General features: G+C 39.4%; 1 long non-coding RNA gene across 1 annotated transcript in view; it reads left to right on the top strand.

Moving 5' to 3' along the window:
• LOC110299868 overlaps window positions 1–13,687 on the top strand; it is a 126,388-nt gene that overhangs the window by 109,365 nt on the left and 3,336 nt on the right. The window contains exon 4 of the long non-coding RNA XR_002378525.1: window positions 10,404–10,642. This is a non-coding gene — a long non-coding RNA (uncharacterized LOC110299868). The remainder of the gene's footprint in view (window positions 1–10,403; window positions 10,643–13,687) is intronic.

Genomic DNA, 13,687 nt, shown 5'->3' with positions numbered 1-13,687 from the left:
CCTCCCTCCCTCCCTCCTTCCCTCCCTTCCTTCCCCCCTCTCTCTTTCTACCAGTTCCATTTTGCCCAGATTTCTTTCTCCAACTCTATATCTCTCCCAAATTCAAGCTGATTTCAAGTCATATGTTTTTCAACTTGAACAGAATGGTCATAGAAGGTTGTGCATACCCAATACAATATCTACATCTATACTGAAAACCTCACTTTGTTTTAGTTTGAAGACACTACTCAGGGGATGCCCAAATTGTACCCTTTGAAAACCTAAATTCAAAAAAAAATCTTTAAAACATAAATACTATATCTCAAGCTTATATTAATGTATTTGACTGGATCTATGCTCTGAATTTCTTCTACACTCACTCGACAACCATAGGCATGTTTTTATAGCAGAGAACAAGCAACCAACTTTCAATTCTATAGAATGGCAGGGCAAGCAACCAACTTTCAATTCTACAGAATGGCAGGGCATAATACTGAGCAGAGAAAGGCAAATGCTACTGGCAGCCTTCTCTTCTAAAGCATTGAAAAACTTGGTAGAGATGCACATGTTTCACTGAGAAAATGCCAGAACTAGATAATTAGAGAATTGAGTTAAAATATGAGGGCTGTAACTGAAAAACATGGTCCCCACTACAAAAGATTTCCTCTGCTTCCTTGTTTACAATACAAGTAACATCAGGTTGATTTTCTCTAAGGAGTAGTATTATGTACGACTGAAAAGGCTTCACTGATTTCTTCTTTATTTTTATCAATCCAATTGGAACCAGGTTATCTGTTTTGTTAATAAATGGTGCCGAGGGCCTGTGAGATGGTTCAGCAGGTACAGGAGCCTTCTGTTTAAGCCTGGGAACCAGAGGTGAAGCTGAAGAACACGTGCACAGGTAGAGGACACCAACTCTGCAAAGTCACCCCTCAATCTCCACATGCGTGTCATGGTACACACGTTCATGTGCACACATCCAATAACAATATGATATTTAAAAATCAACAGCACTGTGTTTAAATATTACTAAATATTACTTTTAAATCTCACCAAGGGCCTGGATAATTGATAATCTTGTCAGGATCGTCCCTGCTCATGAGCTATTTCAGCAGAAACTGTTACTGCTATTGCAAGTGTACAGAAAACAACTCATCAGGTCATTGATCAACCACTGTCTAGTCAATTGACTCTGCTGAGTGATGGTCTCCATCAGTTTCCAAGCTGGTGCTGAGACTGGAGGAGAAATACAAAGAAACAGCTCTTCTGACACCCTGGGGCTCTGTGGCATGGATGGGCAGCAAAGGGCTGGAGGGCAAATGCTTTTGACAAGAGAATTTCAGTTAGAAGGAGATGGCAGGAAAGGCTTGGCAGGAATAGTGATGTCCAAACAATAGGAATGAGTTAGCCAACGCATTGGAGAAAAGGATTTACTCTGGAATAAAGTAAAGGCAAACTCACGCCAACAGAGCAAGAGGAAAACAAGCACCACAGAGCTCACAGACATTCTGTGAAAAGATGGGTGTCAGCCTTATATGAGACTATGGCCCAATGATGTCTCTTAATCAACTAATCACTAAAATGGAAACCCTCGATAGAGAAATATGCTATCTTTAAATGAACTCTCTAAAAATCAGAATAAATGAAATTAAATACATGATGGTGCTTCTTACATCACAAAATGGTTTTTGCATCTTAAGAGAGAGGAGAATTCACCAAAGAAGCAGAGTGGATGGTGTGTGAAGGTCACAGGTGACACAGTGAGAGGCATCCTGATGCCATAGGCGAGTTAAAAGCTTTTTTTTTTTTTTTCCCTGTGCACTACCCAAGTATTTTAGTTAGGGTTTCTTCCATTGCTGCAATGAGAAGACTATGGGGGAGGGGAAAGGCAAATTGGGGAGAAAAGTGGTTATTCAGCTTACACTTGAAGATTATAATCCATCATTGGAGAACATCAGGACAGGAACTCAAGCAGGGCTGGAACCTGGAGGCAGGAGCTGACTCAAAGGCCATGAAGAGGTGCTCCTTACAGGCCTGTTTCCCTTAGCTTGCTCAGCCTGTTTTCTTATAGAACTCAAGACTACCAGCCCAGGAATGGCCCCACCCACAATGGGCTGGGCCCTCCTCCACTGATCACTAAGTAAATGCCTTACAGCTGGATCTCATGGAGGCATTTCCTCAACTGAGGCTCCTTCCTCTCTCATGACTAGATTGTGTCAAGTTGACAAAAGCATTACACCAAGCTTTGAGTAGGATTTTCCTGGGCAGCAGGTAGCATGATATACTTAAGAGATATCTTTTAAAAAGCCGCATCATTTGACTGATGGATTGACAGAAGTGGAAAGGGCCTGGTTTGATGTCAATGTTTGACAACCAGGTTTATGGTACTGGTATTCCATCATAAAGAAAATACTGGACCACACAACACAGCAAAAACAAACAAACAAACAAAACAAAAACAAAAAACAAAAAAACCTGTAGAAGCATACATTATTTAGGTGAGACTCAGATGAACATGAAAGATGAAATTAATATTTACAAAGACCCAGTGGTAGGTCTACAGTATGCATTAAAGTAGATAATCACACCTGCTGCCTGGTCCTCTGCAATGCTTTGGAAAAAGCATGGCTTAGCATTTAACCACCCTGGCTGTAAAAAGGGAGTTAACTCTCTCCTATGATTATACTGATTTCCACTAGACAATGAATTTGTCACTCACAATAGAACAGAAATAAATAGGTGTTGGCCATTCCCCTTTGGAGATGTGACTTGATGAAATGTTCACACCATGCTGGGATAGGAGGAAAGAGGGGTAAAACAAGGCAGACATTTTGATTGCATCGGGGGGATTTAGGAGGTATGCTTACTTAGAGCCATTTGAATCCCATTTCCTGTACTTTTTAATTTTTGTTACTTCAAAATTATTTCCATAATTTTGTCCAGACTGTTGTAGTTTCACCATTATTGTGTTTGATGAATGAAGGGGAGATCTGGGACATAGCTAGAAATAGGTGGTTATAGAAGAACAGAGATGATCTCTTTGGCTTAGATTAGTTTGGACATCAAGTAAAATGGACCAATGTAGACCAGTTAGGTGAAATAAATGACAAGGGAGAGTATGTGCTGGTGTCACACCCTTCCTTAAGGGCCTCCCAAAGAGCTGGAAAGAAGACAGTCCATTTAAAAGATCTAACGTCTTCTAGTTTGGAGATAAGAGCTCAACCTATTTTTAGTTGTATGTTGAAGGAACAGCTAGCACCTGGCACTGCTTTGAAATTGGTCTGAGGTCTGTCCCACTTTCACAGACCTCAGAGGGAGACTCCACATTGTTTCCCATTTCCATTGCACTAATGAAACAATTCACGTAGTGAAAAATCTCTCTCTTTCTCTCTCTCTCTCCTCCCTCTCCCTCTCCTCCCTCTCCCTCTCCCCTCCCTCTCCCCATCCCCTCCCCCCCTCTCTCTCTCCCTCTCTCTCTCTCTCTCTCTCTGTACTACAATTTGATTTTTCAAATTAGTTGCAATTTTATGTGTACAGTGTTGATAGCATAAGAAAAACATTTTCTTCAAATATATAGCCAAGGAAGTTTGTATTACTTTTGTAGCTTGGCTTCCATTTCTAAGTCTCAATTTTATGATAGAAGCAAATAGAAAGAAATGAATTGCCATGAAGAAATTTTTAGAGGCATTTGAACACTGTATCAATTTCATACATCATAAAATCTCAACCATGATAAAGTGAAAGTGTGTTAGATCTCTAAGAAAGACATCAGGAAAACTGAGAGGTTTTCTTCTCTTCTACAGATCAAAGATGGAAAGAGATATGGACAGAAATTGTGACACCATTCCCAAACAATCACCATATTGCCCTCACCCAGTCATTCACTGATGGGCACAATTAGATAGATTCTATTCCTTGGTTATTTTAAATCATGTTGCTATGGATAGGAACTTGCCAATGTCTCTTTGTCTTACTGATTTATTTTCCTTGGACATATATACAGCTCTGAGATTGCTGGATCATATGATAGTTTGGTTTTTAATGTTTTGAGCAATTAATCTCCTATTTTCTACAGAGACTGTAAAAATTTATATTCTATCAACAGTACTCAAAGGCTCCTGGGTAAATCTATAAGGTATTCTGTTAAGCGAAATAAAACAGAAACAGAAAAGACCAAAGCACTGCTTCAACAGATGCAGAGACGAACAGACAAACATTACATAGCGCTTGGGAAGTCTTGTGGAAGAGTTAAGGAAAGGATTGAGGGGCCTGGAGGGGTTAGGAAGTAGGCCAGTGGATTAAGAGGAGAAAGGTTAAAAAATGGAAATTTTTAGTTAAACATGAGAAATAAGTTCAAGAGATCTAAGAGTATCACATGATAATGAGTTAATAATATGCAATACTCCTTAAAGGTACTACATGAGTTTAAAGAAGCACCATCATAGAAATGATATGAAATACATATCTCAATAGTTACAGTCACGCTCTTACATATGCATCAATTCTTCTAGACATCATGTTATATATGTTAAACATATATGACTTTTTAATTTGAATCAATAAGTAAGAGGCTAGATGGTGGCCAAGCAGTTAAGAGTTGTCACTGCTCCTGCAGAAGGCCCTAGTTTGTTTCCCAGCACTCACATTGGACAACTTACAACCAACCATCTGTGACTTCAGTTCTAGGTAATTTGATGCCCTCATCCAGACTCTGTGGATGCTTGCACTCGCATGTACAAACCTGCCACCCAACATCCATCCACCTCCACACACATAATTAAACTGTAAAACGCCTTTAATCCCAGCACCTGGGAGGCAGAGACAGGCAGATTTCTGAGTTCAAGGCCAGCCTGGTCTACAGAGTGAGTTCCAGGACAGCCAAGGCTATACAGAGAAACCCTGTCTCGAAAAACCTAAATAAATAAATAAATAAATAAATAAATAAATAAATAAATCTCAATAAGTAAGCATGGAAAAATATCAACATGGTTACCAATATTTCCTACTGAAACTACACCTAACTTGCAAGGGTTTTTGTTTGGCCTTTTATCTGGAATTTTTGTGAAACAAAATGCTTTCACGTTATCTCTGCCTCATTTTCTTTCACATAACCACACTCTTTTTTTTCCAGAAGATGTTACTTTCTAATTATTCATCAAGTGCCATAAATTTCTACTAGGAAAAGTTGGCCAAATCTGCTCAGCAAATGAAAAAAGTTATTACAAAGTCTCATTCAATCCTGACAGCCATTTGTAATCATCTTCTTTTAATATGCATTTGGGAAGAACAGGTCATTTCAGAGCTCAATTAAAAAATTAATTTGTTCCTGTTGAAAATGTAGAGAGACATGAATCATTTATAACAGCTTATTTTGAATAAAAAACATGAATTCATTCAACAGAAACATAATTTACCAGAAAATTTATTACATGGACAGCTTGGAAGCAGATGTGTTGGTTCAACGGGTGTAGAGTCGTGTCTAGCATCAATGCACGAAATAAGGAAATAATTTTATTAAAAGCAAACACAAATTAGTCTGGTGTGTTACAAAAAAAATGTGATAAGAATAGGTCTTTCTTTCTCCAAGCTTGATAAAATAAAAATTAATGACTTAATGGCTTAAAAAAAAAAAAACATGGTTTACACTTAATTTTCTAAAGGGAAATGGATTATTCAAGTTATTGACGTTCTTATTTATTTCTCAAAAGACTTCTAGAGGGAAGGATGAGAGGGAAGCTGGCTAGCTATGGGAGGAAATGAAGTTGCTTAGTGGTTAGATTTAATATTTATATATGATCACTGAGAGAAAACTGAGGCCAATTTATAGAAAGGTACCCATTCAATATAATACATTTGACTCTGGAAATAAAAGAAAAGGCATATTAAAATCAGGAGAATATTTCACACAGTAGTTAAACTTCTGGATCATGCCACTTTTAATTCTTTGATGAACCACACTATACTGCTTTTTATAATGGCTGAAATAATTTATATTCTACCAATAGGGTTCAAGTGTTTGTGGATAAATCTACAAGACATTATGTTTGATAAAATAAGTATAAAAATACAGATTTACTTCTAGAAAAATTACACATGCACACACAGAGTAAACCCTTTGAAGTTAATGATATCAGGCCCAGATAGACAAAAGTGGAAATATGGCATCATGTCCACCACTGCTGTCCACAACCTGGTCTCTATTACATGAGTGTGTCACTTGACAAAGCAAAGGAGATCCGGGTAGACTATGGAGCACAGGATACAGATTCCAAGACTTTGAGGTGGGAAAACTATCCTGGATTGTTTGAATGAATGGATTATAGGCTCGGTGTAATCCCAAGTTTCTGGGAAAGGAAAGCAAGAGAGAGAAATAAGATGAATTGAGAAGGACTAGGATTGCCATCTCTGTCCTTGACAAGAAGTTGGGGACCATGAGAAAGGGTATGGGCAATGAGGAAAAGAAGCTGGAAAGGCAAGAAGACACATTATCTCTTGAGCTCCCTAAAGGGAGTACAGTTTTGACATGCCTTGGCCTTAGCCCAAGAAGGCATGCTGTGGGACTCTTTTAACTGTAGGCTTGCAAGATGAGAAATTCATCCAGTGGAAAATCATTACGCTGTCAGGACTTGTTACAGCATCGATATAAAAAGTAGTAAAGTGGGCTGGCATGATGGCTCAGTTAGGAAAGCACTTGTGAAAACATGAGAACCAGAATTTGATCACCACAACCTATAAAACAAAAAGTAAGAAAAGCCAAGTGTGGCAGTATGTGCTTATAATCCCAACGCAGAGAACCAGAGTCAATCAGACCCCTGGGATGATGGGCCTGCCTTGCCTATCTCCTCATCCCCTGGAGACAGCAAGGATTGGAAATCCTTGCTAAAGTGGTCAGTTTCAGAAACTCCCATCTAAAATATAGATTCTAAGCCAGCGCGAAGTTCATTATCCCCGTATCACAATGATCATAAAACACATCTGGTACTTGGGAGGTGCTTGCTATGAAAGAAAGAAAAACAAAAACATCTCCACATTAAAAAAAAAAGACTGGAGTTTGGGGGAAAAAAGATGGAGTTTGAACACAAAAAGAAATTTTGTAGAAGCCAATGAGATTTACAGAAAAAGAAATTAACAGAGAGGAACACAGACTCTTCCTTTGTAAGTGAACTTGGTATTAAGCTGACTCCTGATACTTATTATTATGTCAATTAGTGCTATTAGTGCTTCTCCCAATCTCATCAGAGAAGCTTCAATTTGCAGTAGATAGTGATTATCACAGAGACTCCTAGTTGGCCAAAGCACAGGAAATAAGAGACTTGAAAATGTTCAATCCTAAAGGAAACACACACAGCAAATCGTTTCCTCCCAAAGCTCCAGGACCATCCAGGAAGAGGTTAGAGAAAGAGTCTAAGAGCCAGAGGTAGTGGACAGCTCCAAGAAATCCATGTCCTCTGAACACAGTGGGAGCTACACATATAAACTCATGGTGACAGTGCACACAAGACATACCCAAGCTCAAGCCAGGATAATCCTCAGCATGGAGTTGGGCACACAGTCCTACCTGGGTTCATGGTGTTCTTGGTCATTGTTGGCTACTGGGAGGAGAGATGGTTTCCTCTAAAAGTGCAGCTCTGCTAAGTCAACAATTCAGTGGGAGACCATGCATGCATGCATGTAATATTAGTTGGGCAGCACAAATTTATCTTAATGAGTTAACAGAAAAATATTGCAAAGTTGGATAGGCAAGGAAGTGGGGTAGATCTATAAAGAATTGGGGGAGGGGGAATAAATATGACCAAAATACATTGCACAACATTCTCAAAGAACTAAAAATATTGTTTTTTTAAAAGGATAGGAATTGATATATGTTAAATAAACTAGGAACTGAAAATGCATTTATTTAAAAACATATGTATAGTAAAATGTAAGAGCTGAGACTCTGCCCATAGAAGCACTAAACAGAGTTTGGAAAAAAAATCTTCCAATACTTAGGAGGAAATGAAAAATAGGCAGTGGAGAAACTTAAGCTTATATATGTTGGAAATAAAATGAAACTTCTAGGAAGAAAGAAATAAACTGAGCCATATTAAGAATTAGCTTGTCCAAAAGGAAGCCTGGACTTTGCCCTTGTCTCTGGCAAGCATTCTCAAAAATCTTTAGTGTCCTCTCAGGATTACCGTAGTAGTCTACAACCTTTATACAGTGTCAGACTCACACAAGGTTGAGGAGCCATTACAGTTGACCATAGAAACCTGGTAACCCAGAACAACAGATGCAATATTTTACTCTGAGCTGGAACACTCTGATCGACAAAACATGACTGGAACATTTGCTGAATCTATGAGATTTAAGTGGCAATGATATGCCATACTTGTATGTTTCCTATATCATTTAACGTTATGGTGTGTATGCGTGTGTCACAGAGGCAGCACATGTGTGTCATGTATGTGTGCGTCACAGAGGCAGAACCTAAAGAACAACCTAAGGTGTTGGCCTTTGTTCTTTACCCATGTTGAGGCAGATTCCTCTTTCATTCTGCTGGTCATGATTGTGTGCATCAGGCTGCCTAGCCAGAGAGCACCTGTAAGAGCGCTGGGATTGTGGGATGCATTCCACACCTGGATTTCCATGGATCAAGATGCACTAACTTGGGTTCTTATGCTTGTGTGGCAAGAGTTTTATTCTATGATCAATTTGTCTACCGTCAGCCAAAGTTTTAAATAATTTTTATTGTTTCAATTAAAAATCTCGCAGTCACTTAACTGTGACCAGGAACCTTCATTCTTCCACTTTTATCCCTTTGTTATTTCACGTCCATATCTTTATATGTGTTCTAATAGAAAAGTTCAGGCTGCCTCAGAAGTCAGCATTTAACCCAGGTTGGCTTTGAAATCACAACCATCCTGTTTTAGCCTCCAGTTGCTGGTGTTATAGGTGTGTGTATTCTATAGGTGTGTATTTCCAAAGTGAAAATCAGTTTCCCAATCTAGAACCTACTGACTAAAGGGGAAATGATGGCTGCAGCAGGAAAGTTCCTACTATGATAATGTGTGCATGTTAATGATTTTCCAAAGGTAGAACCTCCCCTATCCCCCTCAACAACTGGGCATAGTGTGGGAAAAGAGAATAGAGACATTGTATACTGTATCTGAGTTGGCACTGATAACTAGTTTACCCTAACCTTAATAAACACCAAAATCATGGATAGAGAGTCAGCTTGTCTGCTTAAGTATATGCCTTGAAAGCATGGGAACCTGAGATTGATCCACACCACATAAAGCTGGGTGTGGTGGTATGAGCCTGGAACCTCAGTGTTACAAAAGTGGGGCCAGATCCCTGGATCCTGATGTTCAACATGCCTAGCTCTCTTTGTGAGTTCCAGGCTAGTGACAGCCTATATAGCTCTGCAGCAGATGGGGTCCCAGAGCTGAATGGAGAAGTGGACACACACCTTTATCCCTAACCCAATTGATAGTCACTTGCAAATGAAAAATTAGTCTTCTCTAAGACCATCTCACTGAATGAAACAAATTGCCCTGAAGGGTAGGTCCCATGTCTAGCAGTAGATAGCCAACACAAAATGAACTTGATGACAACTTTGGAGACTCTTTGTCTCAAGTTATGTCAGGGTGTTTTTGTTTGTTTGTGGAACTGGCATGCCTAATGCTGGTATCTCTCCCACTTCAGTCCTTTAACCATTGACGTGATTGTTGTCTGACATAGAATCAGTCCAAGTAGAATTCTCTGAATGGGATTACCCATTATCCCACTGGCCAACATAAAATATTTGTTCTAGGGAAAGAGCCAATGTCTAGTGCCATTTTTAAGAGCTAAAGCATGGCAGCTCCAGTCAACTCACTGATCTTGACATCATGACATGATCATGACAGCAACCTATTAGTAAGGCAAGCATGTGCAAGTCTCAGTTGTGACTACTCTGTCAGATGCAGTACCTTTTGCGATAGTGTATTAATCAGTATGGCCTGGAAAATATACTGGTGATGTAGCTACTGATCATACAAAAATCCATCTTTTAGAAAATGGATCCATTATCTTACTGGGGAAATTCAGAAGCATAACATAAATGGAGCCCCAAGTCTGTGCAGTGTTGGCAGTTGACATTAGGATGGCGGCAAGGATAGTGCAGCAGGAAAAAGACAAATGTCAGTTAGAGTTATCAATGAGGGTGAGATCTTAGTCCATCCTCTTCCATCTTGTACATTTCCCTCAGAGAAGGAGATTCAGCAGAGTATTAAGAAAGCTGCATCTAGAAATCATGTCCAAAGTAGGTAGATGTGAGCAATGCTGGGTGGAAGACAGTCCTGTACCTCCCTCTTCAGGTCTTAACACACACACACACACACACACACACACTCCCACTAATGCATTTGGCATCTGAGTTTTTTTCTTCTTTGCCACCACTCTAGGATCTGCAGAAGATAGAACATACTGGAGATGTCTTCTGGAGTCATCGTTTAGCTGCTACATGGATGTTAAAGCCTACTGTCAACTTGAGTGAGTCTGTCTTCACTCAAGAACAATCTAAGCTGCAAAGAGGCCCTGGTCCAAGCTCATAATCATCAACACACAGTCAGCACCAATAGCCTGCACAAGACTATAATATTCATGCTCTGCCCCTTTACCCAACTCAGAATATCTCCAAGAGGTAATGTCTACAGGGCCAGCTAATCCCCTATCATTAGGACAGCACAGTCCAGCTTTCCTACCCCACATCAGCCTGTCTCCTGTGTGTGTTACATAATTTTATAAGTGATGATTTCTGTCTCAAAATTTACTTTCCAAAGAACCCATTCTGTAATAGCACATTATTTACATACATAGAAAGGGCTAAAAGAAGACAATTAAAGGAGATGAAACAGATGAGGAGCAGAGATGGGAAAGGGATCACTATGTCCTTGGTAAAATTTGCTAAACTATTTGATTTTTAAAATGACAACCGTGCATTTGATAATGATTCAAGTATGGTGTTAAAAGATGAAAAAACAAGATTTAAAAAATAGTGTACTGGGGAAAATGTTCAAATCAGGGTTCAGATTTATTTCTGCTTGAAAATCTTCAAAACTTAGCTTGAGGGACCCCTGTGATGAACCAAATATCCCACCTTCTTATCGCACTTCCCCATGCTTTGCCATTTTACTTTTATCCTCATTGCCTGTCCTTTTGTAGATGCGTGAATGTTCCTCCACCACACATGACACTATAGAAAGACTAAGCCTCTAGATCTTGTTTTTCTTCTCTGCCTCCACATCATCAGGCTGACTTTGAAAGAAGTAGGAAGCATGTAGGACATATTGAATTTATCTTGTAGTTGACACATGGATTTGAAAGCTGATCTTCAACTGAACAGGTTTCAGTGCAAGGTGTGTTTAATTCATCTTTCTAACCAGAAATAGATATCTGATGATTCAATAGGTCAAATACAACTCGTGTTGTAGATTTCACAAAGTCTCCATAGAATGTTCTAGGATTCCCATAGTCCATAAAGTATTTGTCTTACATGCAGAAGGACTTGAGTTCACTTCCCAGTAGTGCTGGTTGTATATTTGTAATCCCAGGCCCTGGAGACAAAGACAGAGGATGCTTGTAGTGCTTTGACCAGGCAATCTACCCTTACTGCTCAGCTCCAAAGTCCACAAGACACCTCATCTCAAAGGATGTGGATAGCCTTCCTGAGGAGAACACTTGAGGTAGTCCTCTGGCCTCCAGATACATTCACACACTTGCACATGCACATGAACATGTACACACACCCATTTTTTAAAAAATGAGTTCCAATTATAATTGTCTATCTTAGAGTCAAGGACCTTGAAATTAATAGTTTTAAGAAAAAGTCAAATTTATCAAGGACAATAACTTGTCAAATAACAGTGGATGTTCTTTAAAAAGAGACGATGTATAAGGTCTAGATTCATAGCTGCTCAAGACAAGGGAGCTTTGAGGTGCTTCAGGTTAACTCTGGATGTACCAGATCAACCCTATAGAAAACACTAAGACTAGCTCTATAGAAAACAATTCAGTCACAGCTTAATGGTATCCACACTGCTTTTGTCCTCCTGAGAATATCATTTCACATACTTGTCTAGGACTTTTTAATCGGTGAAGCTAAGCTATCCACACTTCAAACAGGGTCTGTGCATCTCCGGTCCTATGAGCAATGCTGGTATTACAAAAGACAGAACCACCCCATGAACAATCCATTTAAATGCTCGCCTTTCCTGTGGATGTCGCCTGCTTGTCGTGTGCTTCATCCTGTGTGTTTTTAATTGACATCTTCAGGATATAATAAGCACAGGTTTGAACGCAACACATGAAAATGAATTTTAATACCAATCGATGTTCTAGACCTTCCAGAGCTATTTTCATGGCATTTGCTACATACTAAGATGTTGTTTCTTACCAGTGGACCCATTTATTTCATTAAAGATTAATAGTGTGCTGTCATACCAGCTTTTTAAAGGGCTTTTGAAATCAGAGAGGAGCGCATCATATGCTCTATACAAATTTACACAGTGTGCATTTGCCAAGTTCTCTGGGGGAAGTGGAAAAGATAATGAAGAGGGACATCACCCAACTGAAGCATGCAGAAAACTTTCCCATAGACAACTGCTAACCAGGTCATTGTTCCCAGGGAAGATTTCAAAGATACTGAAAATTGAATTGTCACAATTAACAATCATCTAAGTAATTTTTTTCATATTTGGCCCCTTTAAAAGAAGAGAAATATGGACGGGATAATGGCTCAGCAGGTACAAGTACACATTGCCAAACCTAAGAGACCCAGGTTCAATTCCCAGATCCTATGTGATGGAAGAAGAGAACCAGTTCCCACAATTTTCCTCTAAAGTCTATATCACACACACACACACACACACACACACACACACACACACACACACACACTCCTTTTACTATCTTGAGAAAATTCCTCTTTGGTGGGTCAGACTCTGAGAGCTCCCAGAGTTTAGTTGATTCTGTTGGTCTTCCTGTGGTCTTCCTATCCTCTTCAGGGCCTCCAATCTTTTCCTCAATACTTCAATGAGAGGCCCCAACCTGGCCATTGTTTGTCTCTGGGTATCTGCAGATGTGCGGCTCATTTTCCATGTGGGTGCCCCAGTAACTGGAGCCTGACCATAGGAACATTTCCCAACAGGACTGTCTTGTCTGGCCTTAGTGACAGAGGATGTCTCTAATCTTGCACAGACTTGATGTGCTGGGTGAGGGGATACTGATGTGGGGGTGGTACCATCTCAGAAGAGAAAGACATGGGTGAGGAATTCTATGACAGGAGGACTGGAAGAGGCAGCATTTAGGATGTAGATAAATGAAAAAAATAATAAATGAGTAATGAATGAATGAATGAATGAATGAATAAGAAAAAAAACCTTCAATATCTTTCCCTAATTTAAAACTTTTATATAAAATCTCTTAAGGTATATTCTGCATTTTATTTCAAAAATGCATTTTATTAAAGAAAAAGGAAGCAATTTGTTACAAACCAGGAAATCCAAACCATTGCATGTAAGGTATCAATACAATCTGATGCCATCCTATTTCAGTCTCTTGCTATGCAGACCACAGAGGACTTTGCAGCTTCACCATCTATAAGTGTCCACATTTCAGCTATGGTGAGGTCATTACTGGTACTAAATAAAAAACATAACTTTAAAGAATTCAGAACTGTAATAAGGAC

This window comes from Mus caroli, chromosome 8 (assembly GCF_900094665.2).
Source record: "Mus caroli chromosome 8, CAROLI_EIJ_v1.1, whole genome shotgun sequence".
Taxonomy (NCBI): Eukaryota; Metazoa; Chordata; class Mammalia; order Rodentia; family Muridae; genus Mus; species Mus caroli.
This window is presented reverse-complemented; position numbering and strand designations above follow the sequence as displayed.